The sequence below is a fragment of the Lampetra planeri genome, chromosome 78 (assembly GCF_965212315.1).
Source record: "Lampetra planeri chromosome 78, kcLamPlan1.2.h2, whole genome shotgun sequence".
NCBI lineage: Eukaryota > Metazoa > Chordata > Hyperoartia > Petromyzontiformes > Petromyzontidae > Lampetra > Lampetra planeri.
In genome coordinates this window covers 3014148-3036791 of record NC_136183.1, presented here as the reverse complement: position 1 = coordinate 3036791, position 22644 = coordinate 3014148, and the positions used below count along the sequence as shown (strand labels likewise).

Below are 22644 nucleotides of genomic sequence, written 5' to 3'. Positions count from 1 at the left end.
ACACGATGGGTCGTAGCGGGGTGCCTTCTTTATGGATTTTGGGAAGACCATAGAGTCTGGGAGGTCTAGCCGCCAAAGGTTTTAGAGAGGGACGTTTGCTTGGTTCGATTAGGGAAGTCGAACTCGTGATGATACTGTTGGTTTTTGTCGTTAGACAAGACTCTCTTACAAACACCAAAAAGATCTCCAAAATTCTAAACAAACATAAGATCCAAGTCCGATTCAGTACAGTGCATAAAATCCGTGATCTGATTACATCTGTGAAGGATGTCGTTCCTGACTTACAGTCTCCTGGAGCCTACAAATTGAGTTGCATTTGTGGTGATTGCTACATTGGAGAAACGAAACGTCATGTTTCTGATCGTGTCCGCGAGCACAAGTCAGATCTGAAACACGGCAGAACTGATTCTTCGGCCGTTGCCGATCATTGCTACAACTCGGTGGGCTCTCATGAAATTGTCTTTTCCGAGACCAAGGTTCTCTGCAAACCTCCTGGCTACCATCAAAGGTTTGTACATGAAGCCATACAAATATACAAACACAGACATAATTTCAACCGTAATGATGGTTACAAACTGAGTAATCATTGGAAAGATGTGATTAACCATGCAAAAAAGATTTAACTACACTTATTTGACCCATATTATTTATTATTTGACAGACAACTATTACAGGTGTACCATGTTTACCATGTTCACCATGTTTAGTTGTCACAAACCATAACAAAGGCTCACCCTCTTAAGCCTCACCTTACCATATGAATAAAAAGTGTGCTGTACTTGGCCCTTCCCCCGTCTCCAACCATTATATAAACGGAGTGGTAGCTCCTGCAATCTCTCATTTACTTGATACAGCTGTCGTGGCTGTGACGGTTCCACCTGAAGACGGAAGCTTGTGTTGCCTCCGAAACGTCGTGATTTTTATTTTATTTTACTTTTATTAATTTTAATGTTTTTACCTACGTGACTTTACCGAAAAAACCTAAGAATATGAATCCTTGCAGTCACGAAAGCTTCAAATCTAGAATAAGCGTATCATTGTTACTGTATGAAATGAAATTTTTTATAGGGCCATTGTGAGCTTCTCAAAACACATCATTATTTGAAAATGCTACGTAATGTAATGCATGGGGCCAGAGAGAATTTCGGCCACAAGCCAAATTGAACAGGAAAGGGCCCTGACTCCTGGTCACGCAGCTTTAGATGGGCCTGCCTAAATCATAAAAATACTCAACGAATGTGAACAGAGGCAGAGACATCGAAAGCAAAAAAACAATCCAAAACCCCAAGCCTCTTTATGGCACTATAGGCCGTAATTACACCAAAAAAGCAGAGATCTAGTTCCTGCTGAAAATCCGTACTCCTGTGCTATAGCTGATGGACAGAAAATACAGCAGCCCCTTGAATAGCGCGGAGGTTACATTCTTGGAAAGTGCCGATATTTAATATTTAAGCCTTACCTAAATAATGGGGTTAGGTAAACGGCATATAAAATATACATCACAATTGAAATAAGTACTGTACTGTATTCCCAATAAACTAAATTACTAAAATAAATGTGGAGAAACCGTATACAAAAAAATCCAAGATGAGTATAAATGTATATAAATAAAGCAGACTTACTGTGTTTTTTTGAGAACCAAATTGCGCTAACACAATGAAACATACACACATCAAAAATTCCATGCGTACTCAAGGTTAAGTTATTATGTTTTTCACACAATTTTTAGCTTACCTGTTCACCTTCAACACCTGTAACACCTGCACACTCCAACACCCCGCTGCTGCTATATTTTTCTCATTTACCACATTATCCTTACATATTATCAGGCCTGCATTTTTGCCACAAAATTCATTAACTTCCGGCTCCTTACTGTCCGTTCTACTGTTGTGTATATGCCCCCTTTTTATTTTTTTTAAATATTATTTGTTAATATTTTTTTTTAGAATTATTCTGCCAACATATAAAATATCGTTTTTTTTAATAGACACGGGGCAACGTGAGAACGGACACGCCCCCACACTCCCACAGATGTGCGCACACCTCATTTCAAAGGAAAGAGGGCATGAAAGAAGGGTAATCAAGATCATAAAAACTCCCCGAATTTCACACAGGAGGAACAAGGGAGGGGGGAATGGCAGGCGGGGGGTTGGAATGACACCCTCTCGAAAAAAAAGCCGTGCAGGGCCGGGCACCACGGATGAATATATAATTATATTCTTAACAAAGGAAACAACATTGACGATAAAAAAACACAGACGGGTTTTGAACCATGTTAGATAAACAATTACCAACTTAGCCATGAAGAGTAAGCAAACAGTATCCATCTTACTCCAATTGGAAAACAGACTACAGTCTACACCAGAGTCGCGATTCATCAATTGTTAATTAAATACGGACATTACTTACCTTAAATAATTTCTACGCGGCCGGGCCGAAGCACCAAAGAATAATTATGACTTGAGTCACCCCAAAACAAAATTCCTAGACGGGATACCAAATTAAATAATCACGAAGTCAAATAATAAGTACGGAATTAAAGAAGAAGAGGAATCAAGGGCGGATAAGGCTCTCAAAATTAACCAAACACAACACCCATGGGAAGCGAGCAACACGACCGTCTTTGTCTTTCCGAGAGGATCTCCACACGCAGGCACAAAAGCGAGGAAATGACACCCATAAAGGGGGCAATGGCTCAAAGGAAATTAAAACGCTCTCGGAAATAAATAAATAAGCGCATGCGCCGGGTGCTTCCACCGTGGAAACAACCGTCTTTGTCTTCCCACAACACGGACAGCAAAAATTGCACACGCAAGGAAATAACATTTCCATGAGAGATCGGGTCACGCTGAAACATCGGGAACACGGTTTCGGCATAACTGGGGCATAATGGAAATAAGTCGCATTTCAACTTCCAAACCAAAACAACTTAAGCTGTGTGAGACAAAAGATATGATCCCGAGCAAGGGAGGGAATAATTAAGCTCGCTTAACGCGTAGGTTTTCGCGACAAATATTATTCAGTAACAAAAACATGGATTCGAATATTTCTTTTATATATATATAACTCGACGCGAATCATCGGTCTGGCTAATGGATAACTTCGGTGGCGCCGTCACGAGGCCCCCACCCCCCCCCTTCCAGAACGACACACAGCTGTGTCTTCAAAGCTAATAAACACACGGACAAACACGCACGCGAAACACACGGACGGACACGCACACGACACACACACACACGGATGCAGATGGTCCCACCCACAGGAAGGTTTCATGACAGACTTTGAACAACTCGGGAAACTGAGTGGATTTTCTCAATATAAGCCGAAGGAAAATCCATTCAACACAGATCGTCAGGGCCTCTGGCCCCATCACAGATCTCCAGGGCTTCGGGCTCCAACTCTTCTCGTCACCGCCAACGAAGAAGCTTTTCGTTATCCAGAAGGACGAGGTTCGCGGGGTGCCGAGGCGCATCGCCTGACCCAAACGAGTACACGAGACTCAACCCCCTTGCCGTGTCACCACGCCGAGGTGCATCGCCTGCCGCACACGAGTGTACGAGCCCAGCTCCCTTGCCGTGCCACCACGCCGAGGTGCATCGCCTGCCGCACACGAGTGTACGAGCCCAGCTCCCGTGCCGTGTCGCCACGCCGAGGTGCATCGCCTGACCACGCAAACGAGCGCGGCCGCGCCGTCAATCATCGTACGGGGTCAGCCGAGGGCGGAGTCTGCAGCAGCTGATCACCGCAACCGCGACAAGGAGGGCCCTTCTCCGAAAGTCGTTCGTACCCACAACTTCCCCCACCAATAGACCCACACACACGCACGCATCGACGCCCCACTCACCTGTGAGACTATCCTATCTAGTTCACCCTTACCATCGTATCAACCCTAGTCAATTATCAGAAGACTGATTATCAACCACATGAACCATTAGCTGGCCATGAGGAATCGTGGCCCATCCAGTGATTAAGAGTCCGTCGGTTATAAGAGTGAGGTTGTTTTCCGTGCCTTTCCCTCATTCCGCTCATCACATAGGCGATCAATAGACTCGTCGAGGCAAACTCAACCTCCCGAAATCCTCATTACGAATCGACCGTGCACAAAGAGAGAAAATCTTGTCAAACCAGTTTTCTTTGTCAGAGAATCTCGCCGAAGAATTAATTAAAACAGAGCCAGATCCGCTCGCCACACACACACGCCCTCCCCCACCATTATATCAAACAATCCGTTAAAAGGATTTTATACTTGCCGACGAATCTATTGACATATACTTTCGCCTCTGGGATACAATAAGTGCTTTTTATTACCGCAAAATGAAGTGTGTCATGCTTGGTTTCAAACTCGGCCAGTCGCCGATTGTGATCGATACCAAAACGAACTAATGAGATGCCTGGTGGAAAGGTAGAGGTTACCATTGTTAGGAGGGTTTTTAGTCATTCAGTTCGTTAAAAGCCTCATGTCGCCAATGCATAAGTGTTTATTCATTCATTTTAGTCAAATGCATAATCTCGTAATTGCATAAGAATTTTAGTTATTCATATTAGTCGAATGCATAATATAGTTAAATGCATAAGAGGTTTGAGTTATTCAATTTAGTTAAATGCATAGTTTCGCCAATGCATAAGTGTTTATTCATTCATTTTAGTCAAATGCATAATCTCGTAATTGCATAAGAATTTTAGTTATTCATATTAGTCGAATGCATAATATAGTTAAATGCATAAGAGGTTTGAGTTATTCAATTTAGTTAAATGCATAGTTTCGCCAATGCATAAGTGTTTATTCATTCATTTTAGTCAAATGCATAATCTCGTAATTGCATAAGAATTTTAGTTATTCATATTAGTCGAATGCATAATATAGTTAAATGCATAAGAGGTTTGAGTTATTCAATTTAGTTAAATGCATAGTTTCGCCAATGCATAAGTGTTTATTCATTCATTTTAGTCAAATGCATAATCTCGTAATTGCATAAGAATTTTAGTTATTCATATTAGTCGAATGCATAATATAGTTAAATGCATAAGAGGTTTGAGTTATTCAATTTAGTTAAATGCATAGTTTCGCCAATGCATAAGTGTTTATTCATTCATTTTAGTCAAATGCATAATCTCGTAATTGCATAAGAATTTTAGTTATTCATATTAGTCGAATGCATAATATAGTTAAATGCATAAGAGGTTTGAGTTATTCAATTTAGTTAAATGCATAGTTTGGCAAATGCATAAGTGTTTATTCATTCATTTTAGTCAAATGCATAATCTCGTAATTGCATAATAATTTTAGTTATTCATATTAGTCGAATGCATAATATCGCAAATGCATAAGAGTTTGGTTATTCAATTTAGTTAAATGCATAGTCTCGCAAATGAAGAAGTATTTTTAGTTATCCATGTTCGTTAATTGCATAATCTTGCTCAGGAATTATTGACGCATGTTTGACCTGCATGATAGAATGTCACGTGCTTGTTAGAATAAAATTGTTATCACAGAAGCGTATCGAGTGTTCATTCCAAGTCCATGCAAAACTATCTTATTCTTGATAACTGTATCCTGTGATGAGATATGAAAATGGAGACCTAAAATATCATAACACACACTAGGATAATCGGTAAACGTTAAATCGATGATAATCGTGTTATCCTGATTGATATAACACTGGATAAACGAAGCTGAGCCTAATTATCATAACTGCACACATTAACATAATCGCAAGCATCCGCATAAATTACTACGATTATCTCCGCGATTATCATAATGTATGCATATAATTACACACATTATCATAATTTATGCATATTAACTCACACATTAACATAATTAATGCGATTTGCGCATTTTTCGGAAAATTATTAATTTTTATTATTTTCATCAAAATTTCATAACCCGACACATACAACATAATGGGTGGCACGTCCGGGATCTCTCACAGACAGTGTTTTGCATGGATGATGGAATGAACCACTACGTGTTAACCAGAATATCGTGACCGAACATTGCATGGTGATTGTAAACGGGCGTCAAACAACGCCCTCTAAGGTTAAAACCCAGAATAGCAGGTTGAAACAGAGACAGTGGAATTAAGATAATATCGCATCAAACCGATTGCATCCTGTGATCAATTGTGTTAGAGATACGCACTCTGAATCGGAAAATAACAGAATAACGCGAGTCAAACTGACTACATTTTCTGATACAATTGGTTTATAAGTACTCTGAAAAGGAATGTCAGGGCAGCTGACGCCACACGAGAAATGTTAAGGCTAAGATAAATTCTCGAGTCCACGAAAACGGAATCCGACTCACAAGGTCCTAAGACTGGCACCCAAATGAGTGACCCCAATAACGGGGATCAGCCCTCCCGAGGGACGATGGACTCACTAGAGGAAGATTATCGGGAAATTGTGCTGCAACGCACAAGCCGGACTGCCACAGAGCAGGATAAGCATAGAGACGTATGGGAAGGGAGCTGTATCGACGACATTAAGATACACCGGGCAATACTTCTGAAGGATTTGATAAAATGTGCCAAAAGTGAACATGATGTGAAAATTGCGGAAATAGCAAGATTAGACTCGTATCTCCTCCGACAAACAGACCGAGAAAGAGCCTGGAATGAGGAAAGATATGAAAGGGAAAAAATTGAAAGACGGAGCGTGCAAAACGAGGTAGAACACCTCCAAGCCCTCCTGGATGAGCAGGCACACTACCTAGAGACATTGGCAAAAACCACAAATGTTGACACACAGCACACAAGCGGGATCACCAGCCTGTCGCACTTCGACCCACGGGGGTGCAATCCTGGGACAGATCACACAAAATGTATGGGTATCGATCAAAATATCCGTCACAAAGAATACCCCTCACAATTCGAGAGAAGGGAGGGAGAGACACAGACAAAACAAATTGAGACTGACGACCCCGAAGCTGGAGGGAAAGGAAAAATAAAAAAAAAATTGGCAGGATATGCAGTACAAATAAAAACAGAAAAAAAGGAACACGAGCAACACGAAGACAGGGATCACTCACCACAAAGACGCACACTGCGCAAATATGACCAACCGGGTAGTGCAGACAGCTCGCCAGAAACACACTCGACACGTACACACGACCAACGTAGAACCAACCACAGAGATCACTCACCACAAAGACGCACGCTGCGCAAATATGACCAACCGGGTAGTGCAGACAGCTCGCCAGAAACACACGCGACGCGTACACACGACCGACGTAGAACCAACCACAGAGATCACTCACCACAAAGACGCACACTGCGCAAATATGACCAACCGGGTAGTGCAGACAGCTCGCCAGAAACACACGCGACGCGCACACACGACCGACGTAGAACCACCAACAGGGATCACTCGCGAGAGGGACGCGCACAACGCAAGCATGACCAACCAGATAGTGCAGACAGCTCACCAGAGAGACACATGCCACGCAAAACCCACAAAAAAAAACCGACCCGCACCACAGATGACAGCCACAGTGATTACGACAGTCACGACGCACGACACCAACATAAATCAAATACCAGGCTAGGACATCGGAACATAAGCGCCTCGCCGAACAGACACCACACCCATGGTGGACGGCATGAAGGCCGAGCTCAAAAACGCTCACCACACAGGCATGAATCAAGAAGACCACGCACGCCAACACAGAGACACGGGTCACGAGACCAACATAAGAAACACAGGAACAAGCCAAGAGACAGACACGACTCGTCAGATAAAGCGAAACCACGACACAGACAAAGGAAACGCGATAGCAGTGATAGCAGAGACGACTCGAGTGAGCACTCCTCGGAAACCGACGCCACCGATGATGACCAACACTCTTTCAACAGTAAAACCCTCAAGCTAATGGACAAAGCGCTCGTGAGGATTCCCTATTTTGATCCACAGAACAAGAATCGAGATATACACATTCACATCGCTATTGTAAGACAGGAGGCTAAGATCCGGGGTCTGGGTAAGTCAGAAGAAAAAGCATGCTTATTGTCAAGAAGCTTACATGAACATGCCAGACCATGGGTAGCCTCCTTGCCACACAGAGTCAAGAACGATTTCAAACAATTAAGCCAGGCAGTAATTAAAAGATTTGGGGAATATTCCACTCTATCTGAAGGGTTGAACGCGGCAAAACTAATGACACAACGTGCAGACGAAGACCCACGAGATTATCTCCTCCGACTCAAGAGAGCATATTACGCAGGCGATGTAGACAACGCCCAGGAAGAAGGGAAAATATTAAAAGTGATGTTCTTCCAATCACTGAGGCCAGAAATCATGAGAATAGTAGGAATGATGTTAGACCCCGAAACGGCCTCCCTACGCCAGATAGAAAGCAAGGCCCACACGGCCTGGGTGAACGGCCGGAGGACAACCAACATAGTCAAAACACATATCGTCACCAAGGATGAAAAACGCCTCCACCTAGAAGGAAGCGAACCCCCTGAAAACAACAGCAGCATCACACGGGACGAACATGGAAAACCCCAGGAGAGGGCGTCAAACCAACAAGGACCAACACCCACCGGCCAACCACTGAACAATGGATCTAGGGACGAGGCAAGAGTAAGCTGGCACCCGCGACAACCACCATCAGGGAATGCCGACATAAGCGAATCCTGGAACAACCACGGGGGGTGGAGAGCGAACGATGGACCGCCCACACCCCGGGGAGGCCGACGCCCACCAAACCAATTACCATACCGCCTCCCACTGCCGTCTCCACTAGCCATAGAGCATAGACCACCACCAACCAACTGGAATCGATATGCTCACCACATCCGGATGGAAAGGGAACCCCTAGAGAATAAGAAGACTCCCATGCAAACAGCAAAGGCAAGGACATCAACAGAACACACACAGGAAGAGGACGCATTCAACGCAAATATAGCCCAAGTGAATATCAGAAGCTCAAGAAACCCCGAAGCAGTCACTGAGGTGATACCCGAGGGTAGAGGCCACCATCTGGGAGAACTAATTCCTGTAGGACCGGGCGGACGAGTCCACCTGGAAGTAAGACTGCAAGACACTCTGACCAGCCAGGGCCTGTGTGATACCGGAGCAGAAATATCAATGATTTCCGATCACCTATTTGGTGAACTCCAGACTGCCCTCCAGCGGAAAAATGAAGCACTACAGATGATGCCAAGTAAACTGACCTACTCAGGATGCGAAGGAACCCACATGCGACCTTTGGGCAAAGTCATGATGAAGCTCACGTTCAACGGGATAAACATGAACCATCCACTATATGTCGTACAATACCCAGGAAAAGAGCTGATTATCGGGATCTAACTACTGAATCGGCTAAAACCCATTGTGAACCTTGGGTCCCGACAAATCTGGGCACAATCAATACCGGAATGGCATAGAGATCCAGAGGACGAAGAAGAAGAACGAAGCCCCACAGGAACCCAAGTGCTAGCACAAGAACTCAACGACCTACCACCGACAATCAAAGACAAAAACAGAATTCCGGCTGAAATACATACCACTCAACTGATAACCAACGAACGGGGAAAGAACCTTGAGGAAGCCAACCTACGGCCGGTTTTTCCGAAGGACCATCACTCCAGAGAGTATCGACAGCCCACTAGTGGCCATACGGGTGAACAGGAAACAAAGGGAGAGCCCAAGGGCAAGAGCTCATTCCCTTCGAGTGAAGCAACGGTGATCCAACCACCACTAACGCAAGGAAAACACCAAACTGAGCCGCCCGAAACCATGAAGGCCCTGGATCCAAACCAAGAGAAAAGAGTCCTCACAATAGAAGAACAAATAGAACAACAAATTGAAGCTGCAGAAGCCCTAGAGAACGACACTCAACGAGACGAGCTACGACAACTGCTCCAAAAATACAACTCCCTGTTCTCCGAAGACTCCTATGATTGTGGCAAAACCGACCTACATGTGGTATCCATTCCCACACTAGAGGGAGCACCAGCGGTATACGTGAAACAATACAAGATTCCACTGGCCGCCTATGAATCGATCCAAGAAACCCTGGAGAACCTACTCAAAAAGAACATAATCCGGGAATGCAACTCGACCTACAACTCGCCCATTTGGCCAGTACTAAAACCCACGGGAAAATGGAGACTCACCATCGACTACCGGCAACTCAATAAAACAGTTCCCCTATCTCGATGGCCAATGGCAGAAATCGACCACGGTCTCAACCAAATAAAAGGCGCAAAGGTACTCACCACAATGGACCTAGCAAATGGCTTCTGGACCATGCCAGTAAAAGAAACCGATCAATACAAGTTGGCCTTCACCTTCGACGGAATACAGTATACTTGGAATCGCTGCCCGTTCGGATACTCGAACTCACCTGCAGACTTCAACATATTCCTACACAAGGCGATGGGCGACGCAAAAGAGCGAGGCACCATCGTCTACGTCGACGACATACTAGTCAAGGACTCCTCATGGCAAGAACATCTCAAGAGCCTCCAACATACCCTTGAACAATTAAAAGAAGCAGGAGCAAAAATCTCGATACAAAAAGGGCAGTGGGCACGGAAAAGGGTTGACTATCTTGGATTTCAGATTGGCACTGAGGGATTGCTACCCCAAACCAACAGAATTGAAGCCCTCCTCGCACTCAAGTCGCCCAACACAGTCACGACCCTCCGGAGTTTCTTGGGAATCTGCAACTACCTCCGACACTTCGTGGACGACTATGCAGGGATCACTCGACCCTTAGTCAAACTACTACAAAAGGACGAGCCATGGGAGTGGGGACCAGAACAGGAAGCTGCAGAAAAAGAATTGAAACAACAGATCACAAGAGCATCCTGCCTAGCCTATCCCGAGAAAGAGAAGGAATACTACCTCGAGACTGCCTACTCAGACCACAGTATCAGCTCAGTACTGTACCAGAGATCAGAGGCAGAGAAACAAATTATTGCCTATGCCAGTAAAGCACTCCGGGGAGTAGAGACAAAGTTCTCCGAATGTGAGAAGGCAATATTCGGAAACATCTGGGCTATACAACATTTTCGGAACTTGTTGAATGGGGAAAAGATCATCTTGGAAACAAATCATGAATCCTTGGCGTATCTCAACAGCAAGAAGATTCGGGAGGGGCGCGTGACCAGCAGCCGAATAGCCAATTGGGCACTGACCCTCCAAGGTTTACCAATCACAGTAAAATACGCGAAAAATAAGAAAAGCCCAGTAGCCCAAGGACTTGCCGATCTACATGATTGCACCCTAGAGACAGTAGGAGCACATGACGTAGGGATACCTCCCGAGGACAGCCAGCACCTCCCCTTTGACAAAGAAACATGTGCCAACATACCAAGGGTGTACATCGATGGATGTGCCAAAATGAAAGAAAACAAGCTCCACGCTGGAGCAGGAATCATGTGGGAATCCGGACCACTCACAGGTATCCAAGAGGGGTTCCAGCTGGGACCGAAGTCAAACCAGTATGCAGAACTGGCTGGGGTACACATTGCCCTCCAAATGGCAGCCGATAACAAGATACAGACCATGGTGGTGTGCACCGATTCTGACTACGTACAATACAGCTTCCTAAAACACCTACCCATATGGAGGAGAAATGGCATGAAGAACCATAGGAATAGACCGATCCACCATCGGGAACTGTTCGAGGCCATAGACACTATGATCCAACAGAACGACATGAAGATATTTTGGAGGAAAGTAAAAGGGCACTCCAAGATACCAGGACAGGAGAAGGCGGGGAATGACAGAGCAGACGCCCTAGCAAAACTAGGAAGCCTGGAAGGCACCCCATGGAAGCTAGAAGACCAACCCAAACCTAACAGACTAGAAGAGGCGACGAACTCGGACTCTGTCGTTATAGGGTTGGTCACAAGAAGCGGAAAGAACTCAGCAGAAACCGGGACCAGAGCTCACTTGAGCAATACACAACCTCCAGAAGACCTGATCAGGATGCAACAAGAGGACGAAACAATAAAGACACTAGCCGACCATATCCAGGATCCGACAGGAAAACCAATCATGACAGACAACCTGGACAACAACAAGGAACTCGAGACCATGCATAACCAAGTCAGAAGATTTTCAATGCGGAAAGTGCTACTGGTATACACAAACGAAAAAGACGGAAACACCAGATGGGTAGTTCCTTCGCAATATCGGAACACAATGCTACAACACGCCCACGATGAACCATGTAGCGGACATCGGTGCGAGATGAACACAGGACAGATGTTGCGACAGGTGGCCTACTGGCCCCGAATGGGTGAAGACGTACACAAGCATGTGTCCAACTGCCTCGTGTGTTGCAAATACCAGCCAACGAACTCACAACACCGAGCACCCCTACAGAAAAGGGGAACAGACTTCCCTTGGTCTAACCTACAAATTGACTGGATAGGACCTGTCAACAGATCAACCAAAGGAAACAAATACATGCTGACTGTAACCTGTGCCTTTTCCAAGTGGGTGGAGTGCTTACCAGCCCCCAACAACACCGCGGAGACGACAGCTACCCTACTGGTCAACCAGATATTCAGTAGATGGGGCCTACCGTCAACCATCGATTCCGACAAAGGAAGCCACTTCACAGCCGATGTAATTGCAGAAGTGTGGAAGACATTGGGAGTAAAAAGACAACTACATGTCGCATACCACCCACAATCCTCAGGACAGGTGGAAAGAGCCAACAGGACCATTGTGAGCCTCCTAAAAAAATATGTGTCCACTACCGGACGCGACTGGGACACAAAACTACCCCTAGTATTGATGGCCATTAGAGCCACCCCCAACCGGGCGACAGGCAGGACACCCTTCGAGATCATGACCGGAAGACAGATGACCCTTCCAGTACACCTGCTATACGTTCCAGCGGAGGACGAGGCCACGACGGCAATAACACCGACGGAATACATAACCGGATTGAACAGCCACCTACAGAACACGTTCGCGATGGTCAGAGACAAATTGCAAGCCGAGGCTCAAGGGAGCAAAGCATACTACGACCAAAAAGCTAGCCATGCAGAATATCAGCTAGGAGATCAGGTGTTGTACCTCAATTACGAGAAAAGAAAACAAAAATGCAGGAAATTCCTCCCTTCCTGACAAAATATCCCCAGTCGTGTACCAATTAAAAATTACAAAGACAGGGAGGGAGCAGCAATACAAGTGGGTACACATCAACCAAATCAAGTTGTACCCTGTGCAGATGGAACCAGGGAAGTAAATGTAACGGTACAAAAAAAGGGGGGAAGAAACTAAGGAGTGGGGATATCACATTAAAACAACGTATAAATGTTTTCCAGGAAATGGCAGCCCTCCTACTCACGCTCCTGCTAACGTGCATCACCAAGCTAGAAGGCAGCCAAGACCTACTCAAGCCAGGACCAGAATCCGGGGTGATGCTGAGAGATTCTTCCGGTTTCCTAGTAACTGAAACGAAAACAGTAACCCAACAAGTCTATGTTACATTAGACCCTGCCATGGCAGTAGAGAGACATTTCGGGAAGTTACCATCCTCGGCCACCGCAGAAACCCGAGTTTGGTACCATGGCTTCCTAAAATACAGCGAACTGAATATCAGAACGATCCTGGAGCAATTACAGAGAACCATGATACTTCCCCCCGCCACGTTCAACACCACACGGACCAAGAGATCGATCGGCCTGGGAGTGGCCTTCGGAGTCCTGTCCGGCTTTAGCTCCTTAATCACATTAGGAGTATCTATATCCAACGCCGTGAAAATTGAACACCTCACGCAAGGCATCGAAAACCTACAACTCGATATGCTGCAAATCCGCCAACAAATCCGTCACCAAGAAAAAAACTTAATCGAAATGGGTTCCACCCTTAGAGACACCATAGTTCTGGTCAACCTACATTCAGCCATGTTGAACTTAACCATCCAAGAACTGGGGGGTACACTCCGAGACCTATATGACGACGAAAATCTTCGACAACCAATCCAATGGGTAATCCAAGACTTGTTGCGTAGCATCAGCGGAAGCATCAGTGATCTAATCCAAGGTCAAATTCCCTCGTATCTGGTAACTCCAACGCTGATACAAAACGTGCTACAAACAGCCTCCCTAGAAAGAATCAGTCCAACACAAGTACAAATTGCATTTAACATGGGTACAGCCACACCTATATATGTGAACCCCCAAACCAGACAACTGGCGTTCCTGTTAAACTTGCCACTAGTCAAACCCGAACAGGTATACCGATTACGAACAGTATTAAACGTGGGTACATGGAGAAATGACATTTACTCCAAAATGGAGACACCCTCCGTAATAGCCTACCAAGAAGAAAGCCCCCTTAAATACCTAGTACCCGACCTAACCATGTGCCAAATAATGAAAGACGTCCATTGGCTCTGTCCAGGCAAACCCTTCCTAATCAATACAGCTGAAATAATGTGCGGCCTGGCGACCCAAAGCCTCAGAGAGACCTGCAAGTTCAAACTAAGTAAACCTAAAGAAAGAACCGAAACAGTGGCCATGATAGCTGATGCCCAGTGGCTAGTCAGCACGCCTCTGGATACAGCAACCATTTCCACCGATCGACATTCCGTTACCATGAAAGTTCCGATACCAAGCCCTGTCGTGCTAGTCACGGTACCAAAAGGAACATTCGTACACATAGGGGATAAAGTACTATATAATCTGGACAAAGGCCTACATCAAGCAGATGTAGAAACAGTAAACATATTCAGGAGCCACAAGTTTGAAATAAGCAACTCCCTGTCGAACCTATTAAACAGTAAAGAATTCCACACCGTGAGACTAGCCATCAGCGATTCAGAAATTAACGTAACTGACCTCACCTGGGCAACCGATGAATCCGGACACCAGCGGAATCAACAGATGGGACTGGGAATCACCGGAGCAACTGGAATGATCATACTAGCCATGGCTATCCTAACCCTAGCATACCACGTATCCAAGATGAATGCCAAGCTTAAAAGACTAGTCGCAGGCACAAAGCACATACCGTTCGAGCCCAGGAACAAAGGAGGAATCAAGGCCTAAAAACGAGGAAAAGGGGGGGCATGTCAACTGACAGAAGCCACAGTAACCGCAAACCCATACGAAACATAACCAGTAGAATGTACCTTTTTTTTTTTTTCTCTTTACTCTTCTTTGCTTATTTCAAATGTAACCAGGTTAAGATTGTAATACGTGCACGCGCGTCGTAAGAAATAACCGCCGAGAGTAAGGGCGGCTGATGGGATTCATGACAAAAAAAGGGGCATTACTTTGTTTGAAAATTCGCCAGTGGCCAAATCGACCCCTGATAATTTTCAAAAGGGCGGACTGTTGTGTATATGCCCCCTTTTTATTTTTTTTAAATATTATTTGTTAATATGTTTTTTTAGAATTATTCTGCCAACATATAAAATATCGTTTTTTTTAATAGACACGGGGCAACGTGAGAACGGACACGCCCCCACACTCCCACAGATGTGCGCACACCTCATTTCAAAGGAAAGAGGGCATGAAAGAAGGGTAATCAAGATCATAAAAACTCCCCGAATTTCACACAGGAGGAACAAGGGAGGGGGGAATGGCAGGCGGGGGGTTGGAATGACACCCTCTCGAAAAAAAAGCCGTGCAGGGCCGGGCACCACGGAGGAATATATAATTATATTCTTAACAAAGGAAACAACATTGACGATAAAAAAACACAGACGGGTTTTGAACCATGTTAGATAAACAATTACCAACTTAGCCATGAAGAGTAAGCAAACAGTATCCATCCTTACTCCAATTGGAAAACAGACTACAGTCTACACCAGAGTCGCGATTCATCAATTGTTAATTAAATACGGACATTACTTACCTTAAATAATTTCTACGCGGCCGGGCCGAAGCACCAAAGAATAATTATGACTTGAGTCACCCCAAAACAAAATTCCTAGACGGGATACCAAATTAAATAATCACGAAGTCAAATAATAAGTACGGAATTAAAGAAGAAGAGGAATCAAGGGCGGATAAGGCTCTCAAAATTAACCAAACACAACACCCATGGGAAGCGAGCAACACGACCGTCTTTGTCTTTCCGAGAGGATCTCCACACGCAGGCACAAAAGCGAGGAAATGACACCCATAAAGGGGGCAATGGCTCAAAGGAAATTAACACGCTCTCGGAAATAAATAAATAAGCGCATGCGCCGGGTGCTTCCACCGTGGAAACAACCGTCTTTGTCTTCCCACAACACGGACAGCAAAAATTGCACACGCAAGGAAATAACATTTCCATGAGAGATCGGGTCACGATGAAACATCGGGAACACGGTTTCGGCATAACTGGGGCATAATGGAAATAAGTCGCATTTCAACTTCCAAACCAAAACAACTTAAGCTGTGTGAGACAAAAGATATGATCCCGAGCAAGGGAGGGAATAATTAAGCTCGCTTAACGCGTAGGTTTTCGCGACAAATATTATTCAGTAACAAAAACATGGATTCGAATATTTCTTTTATATATATATAACTCGACGCGAATCATCGGTCTGGCTAATGGATAACTTCGGTGGCGCCGTCACGAGGCCCCCACCCCCCCCCTTCCAGAACGACACACAGCTGTGTCTTCAAAGCTAATAAACACACGGACAAACACGCACGCGAAACACACGGACGGACACGCACACGACACACACACACACGGATGCAGATGGTCCCACCCACAGGAAGGTTTCATGACAGACTTTGAACAACTCGGGAAACTGAGTGGATTTTCTCAATATAAGCCGAAGGAAAATCCATTCAACACAGATCGTCAGGGCCTCTGGCCCCATCACAGATCTCCAGGGCTTCGGCTCCAACTCTTCTCGTCGCCGCCAACGAAGAAGCTTTTCGTCATCCAGAAGGACGAGGTTCGCGGGGTGCCGAGGCGCATCGCCTGACCCAAACGAGTACACGAGACTCAACCCCCTTGCCGTGTCACCACGCCGAGGTGCATCGCCTGCCGCACACGAGTGTACGAGCCCAGCTCCCGTGCCGTGTCGCCACGCCGAGGTGCATCGCCTGCAGCACACGAGTGTACGAGCCCAGCTCCCTTGCCGTGTCACCACGCCGAGGTGCATCGCCTGCCGCACACGAGTGTACGAGCCCAGCTCCCTTGCCGTGCCACCACGCCGAGGTGCATCGCCTGCCGCACACGAGTGTATGAGCCCAGCTCCCGTGCCGTGTCGCCACGCCGAGGTGCATCGCCTGACCACGCAAACGAGCGCGGCTGCGCCGTCAATCATCGTACGGGGTCAGCCGAGGGCGGAGTCTGCAGCAGCTGATCACCGCAACCGCGACAAGGAGGGCCCTTCTCCGAAAGTCGTTCGTACCCACAACTTCCCCCACCAATAAACCCACACACACGCACGCATCGACGCCCCACTCACCTGTGAGACTATCCTATCTAGTTCACCCTTACCATCGTATCAACCCTAGTCAATTATCAGAAGACTGATTATCAACCACATGAACCATTAGCTGGCCATGAGGAATCGTGGCCCATCGAGTGATTAAGAGTCCGTCGGTTATAAGAGTGAGGTTGTTTTCCGTGCCTTTCCCTCATTCCGCTCATCACATAGGCGATCAATAGACTCGTCGAGGCAAACTCAACCTCCCGAAATCCTCATTACGAATCGACCGTGCACAAAGAGAGAAAATCTTGTCAAACCAGTTTTCTTTGTCAGAGAATCTCGCCGAAGAATTAATTAAAACAGAGCCAGATCCGCTCGGCACACACACACGCCCTCCCCCACCATTATATCAAACAATCCGTTAAAAGGATTTTATACTTGCCGACGAATCTATTGACATATACTTTCGCCTCTGGGATACAATAAGTGCTTTTTATTACCGCAAAATGAAGTGTGTCAGGCTTGGTTTCAAACTCAGCCAGTCGCCGATTGTGATCGATACCAAAACGAACTAATGAGATGCCTGGTGGAAAGGTAGAGGTTACCATTGCTAGGAGGGTTTTTAGTCATTCAGTTCGTTAAAAGCCTCATGTCGCCAATGCATAAGTGTTTATTCATTCATTTTAGTCAAATGCATAATCTCGTAATTGCATAAGAATTTTAGTTATTCATATTAGTCGAATGCATAATATAGTTAAATGCATAAGAGGTTTGAGTTATTCAATTTAGTTAAATGCATAGTTTCGCCAATGCATAAGTGTTTATTCATTCATTTTAGTCAAATGCATAATCTCGTAATTGCATAAGAATTTTAGTTATTCATATTAGTCGAATGCATAATATAGTTAAATGCATAAGAGGTTTGAGTTATTCAATTTAGTTAAATGCATAGTTTCGCAAATGCATAAGTGTTTATTCATTCATTTTAGTCAAATGCATAATCTCGTAATTGCATAAGAATTTTAGTTATTAATATTAGTCGAATGCATATATAGTTAAATGCATAAGAGGTTTGAGTTATTCAATTTAGTTAAATGCATAGTTTGGCAAATGCATAAGTGTTTATTCATTCATTTTAGTCAAATGCATAATCTCGTAATTGCATAAGAATTTTAGTTATTCATATTAGTCGAATGCATAATATCGCAAATGCATAAGAGTTTGGTTATTCAATTTAGTTAAATGCATAGTCTCGCAAATGAAGAAGTATTTTTAGTTATCCATGTTCGTTAATTGCATAATCTTGCTCAGGAATTATTGACGCATGTTTGACCTGCATGATAGAATGTCACGTGCTTGTTAGAATAAAATTGTTATCACAGAAGCGTATCGAGTGTTCATTCCAAGTCCATGCAAAACTATCTTATTCTTGATAACTGTATCCTGTGATGAGATATGAAAATGGAGACCTAAAATATCATAACACACACTAGGATAATCGGTAAACGTTAAATCGATGATAATCGTGTTATCCTGATTGATATAACACTGGATAAACGAAGCTGAGCCTAATTATCATAACTGCACACATTAACATAATCGCAAGCATCCGCATAAATTACTACGATTATCTCCGCGATTATCATAATTTATGCATATAGTTACATGCATTATCATAATTTATGCATATTAACTCACACATTAACATAATTAATGCGATTTGCGCATTTTTCGGAAAATTATTAATTTTTATTATTTTCATCAAAATTTCATAACCCGACACATACAACACTACACACGCACGGCTCACCTCTAATATACTGCAATATTTTATCATGGGACCTTTGCCAGTACCAAAATATGAGAATAGATTTTCCCCATTTTTCTGGCAACAAAACAGGTGTTAAGATGTTAAAACACCAAACTGAAACCTTTTACAAGGAATCATGTGTGCATTAACTACAATACTTGTGGTCAGAATGCAAACAAAAACACTGATAGAAAATGCATGGTCTGCTGCTGAGGCAGACTGTTGTAAAAGGTTTGAAATGGGTGTAGCCCAAGGGTCATAAAGAAGTGGCCGGGGCTAGTGATGTTAATGTAATAAATTAGCATGTTAATGTGAAATCGAAGAGTAGTGCAATCCAAAGCGGCCTCCCTACAAGACAGAGAAGGAGCGAGACTCTACCTGGGTAAACAACAACTACCACCACGACAACAATAAGCACGATGTGAACTTCTCACTTCGGATCTCAGCGAGCGCGCACGAAAATAAATCACGCTTTCTAACACAGAGCGCACGCCTGGGATACACTGCCGAGATCATCGATGACCTTGCCGCCGAGAAAGTTCAGCAGCATCTGACAAGCACAACGGGGTGGCAGCCAGATGCGAACTGCCCATATCCCCCATTTAACAACCTTGCCGAGCACGCGCACGTGTGTGTGTGAGGGATTTGCTCGCGAGCGTGCGGAATTCCGACGGCTGGGACGGGATAGCACCATTGCAAGTATTCTTCCAGAGGAGGAGGTGAGGGGGGGGGGTACGAGGGAGCCTCCGGGATCCCGTGAGACAACCCCAGGATGGGTGGCAGGGATACAGACCGGCATAGGAGATTTCACAGGCCATGAGACCCAAGTACGCGAGGAGGTAACCCAAGTATGCGGGGAGGTGACCCAAGTACACCTGAATGTGACCAAGCTGCAGTCCACAGCGGAGATAGTCCAATCCGAGGTGGGAGGGCTACGCTCCATGGTCGGGGGGCTAACCAGGCGAGTATCTCAATAGGAGGCAGAACTCGAACAAATGCGCACTGGGAGGGTAAGGGGGAGTGGACAAGGGGCCTCTTATGGAGCCACCGCCCTTCCCCGTGCATGCTATCTATGCAACCAATGGGGGCATCTCGTGAAAAACTGTCCCCAGATCGCCCGCGCGAGAGAAGCACCAGGGTTAAACACCAAGGCCTCCCTAAAGAGGGGACCACAGAGGGGTGCAATCGACGTGGTCCCAACACAAATAAACTGTCGTGATAATGGTGAGCGAGTGACCCCCACGCAGATGCCGACAACAACACCCCAGAATGCGGCGACTGCGGGTGACTGGCTGCGGGAGCTGGTGGCAGGAATAATGGGGGCCACGTCGCTCGTGGAAGGGCAGGTGAACAGGTGGCGTAACCAGATTATGCTGGACACGGGGGCGGTCACGTCACTTGTGAGTGCAACACACTGCAGTGTGGTCGGGGTTGACGTGAGCTGCCTACAGGCCCCGGATCGTGCGCTGCAAACTGAAAGTGGAAGTGGGATGGGACTGCTGGGGAGGGTCACCCTTAAGGGTCGCCTCGGACACCAGGTGTGTAACCAGGAGTTATACGTGTCGAGCGTGTTATGCCACGAGTGTATTGCAGGTACCGACCTCCTAGAAAAGTTGAGGCTCAACGTGCAGCCCCGCCGGCGATGCGCCACCGTGGAGGGCAGCGGGGAGCGGATTCCTTTCTTGGGACAAGAGCCGGGTTGCCCTCGCTTCGAGCCCGTGGCCGCTATCCTGGCGTCGGCCGTCACTGGTGTTCCACTGGGTTTTCCGTTTTTCTCCCAAACCTAAACTCAAAATATATTTGGTGGTGGTCAAACAGTCCAATGCAAAACCCTCCTGAAACATAATTTTTAACTGCTAAATAAGAAATTAAATTGGAAAACCCTCAAACACAGTACACTATTTTTATTTTACCAGGTGAGGCCATCTGAGCTGCATAGCTCTTTTTCAGAATCGACCTGGACACAAATGATAGCTCAACTTAGTGGGTTATAATATGGAAATGTTTTGCAGCAAAATTCTCAAAATGCATGTTTCTAAATGTGGAGAAAAATCAATGCCACTACAGGGAGAGAGAGAAAAAATAAAAAATGTAAACTGCAATTATAAATGCGTCAGGGTTGGAATCGAACCCACGACATTCTGCATACCATGTGAGGTAGTTAACATCTTGCCACCCTAGTACAATATATCACACAAATAAATTACAGTGAAACTTTGGATTGCGAGCATAATTCGTTCCGGAAACGTGCTCGTAATCCAAAGCACTCGTATATCAAAGCGAATTTCCCCATAAGAAATAATGGAAACTCAGATGATTCGTTCCACAACCCAAAAATACTGTATTCATATAAAAATGATTAATACAAAATACCTTTTTATATTTTTATTTAATATAAAGTAATCAAATTTATTAATTACATTTAATCGTGGCTGGTGTGAGGGAAACGAGAGAGAGGAGAGAAGGAGGGTTATTGTGTAGGACGAATTTCACTTGCAGTACAGTTACTAAAGAACAGTCACTACACTTGGACACAAAATAAAAAAATGCTTTACGCACACACACGTGGTCACAACACTATACTGTAGTAAACAGCATACGCTCGCACGGATGGTGACTATACGAGTGAGGCACGCCGACCGAGACCGAGCATGGGAGATGATTACCCACAATCCCGCAGCGAGAGAGAGAGCGAGAGAAGAACCATTGGCTCAGTTGTGTATACCGAGCCAATGGTGTATACTGTACGTACTGCTCGTTTTGCAAGACATCGCTCGTTTATAAAATTATTATTTATTTAAAAAATTTGCTCGTCTTGCAAAACACTCGCAGACCAAGTTGTTACTCGCAATCCAAGGTTTCACTGTACAATGAACACACTGACTCCCTCTCCCTGTACACACTCTACACGCGTGATTCACTCTCAAGCAGAGGTCGCAACCAGGTACCCGATACCCGTACCCTACCCGATACCCGGCTACCCGTACCCAGCTGGGTACGGGTAGGCCGTGAGTCACTGCTGAGTAACCGTTTGTCACTCATTTCGGGTAGGGTACGGGTAGGGAACGGGTACCCGTACCCGGCCGGGTACGGGTATCCATTTGCGACCCTGGTGCGGCCGGGTACGGGAAACGGGTAAGGAATCAAAACCCGTTTGCGACCTCTGCTCTCAAGCACTCGCCCCAACTACTCTCTCCGGTCTGCTCTTGGTGACATTACCCGCCAGACAGAGGGGGAGGCGCTGACTCTGAGGGTGACGTCACCGCGCAACACGACCGCTCCCCATACGACACACACGGGGTACACTCACACAGAGTAGAGTACACTCACACAGAGTATTCTAACACACGGAGTACACTCGCACACAGAGTAGAGTACATTCACACAGAGTACTCTAACACAGAATAAACTGGCACACACACACACAGTACAGTCCACTCACACAGAGTACTCTAACACACGGAGTACACTCGCACAC

The 22644-nt window shown here is 45.5% G+C and overlaps 1 pseudogene across 1 annotated transcript in view; it reads right to left on the bottom strand.

Moving 5' to 3' along the window:
* The window catches only part of LOC144738212 (uncharacterized), a 42928-nt pseudogene extending 22005 nt beyond the window's left edge, over positions 1-20923 (bottom strand). The window contains exon 1 of the transcript XR_013589181.1: positions 20768-20923. The product of XR_013589181.1 is annotated as an uncharacterized LOC144738212 (transcript). The remainder of the gene's footprint in view (positions 1-20767) is intronic.
* Positions 20924-22644: the final 1721 nt, after the last annotated feature.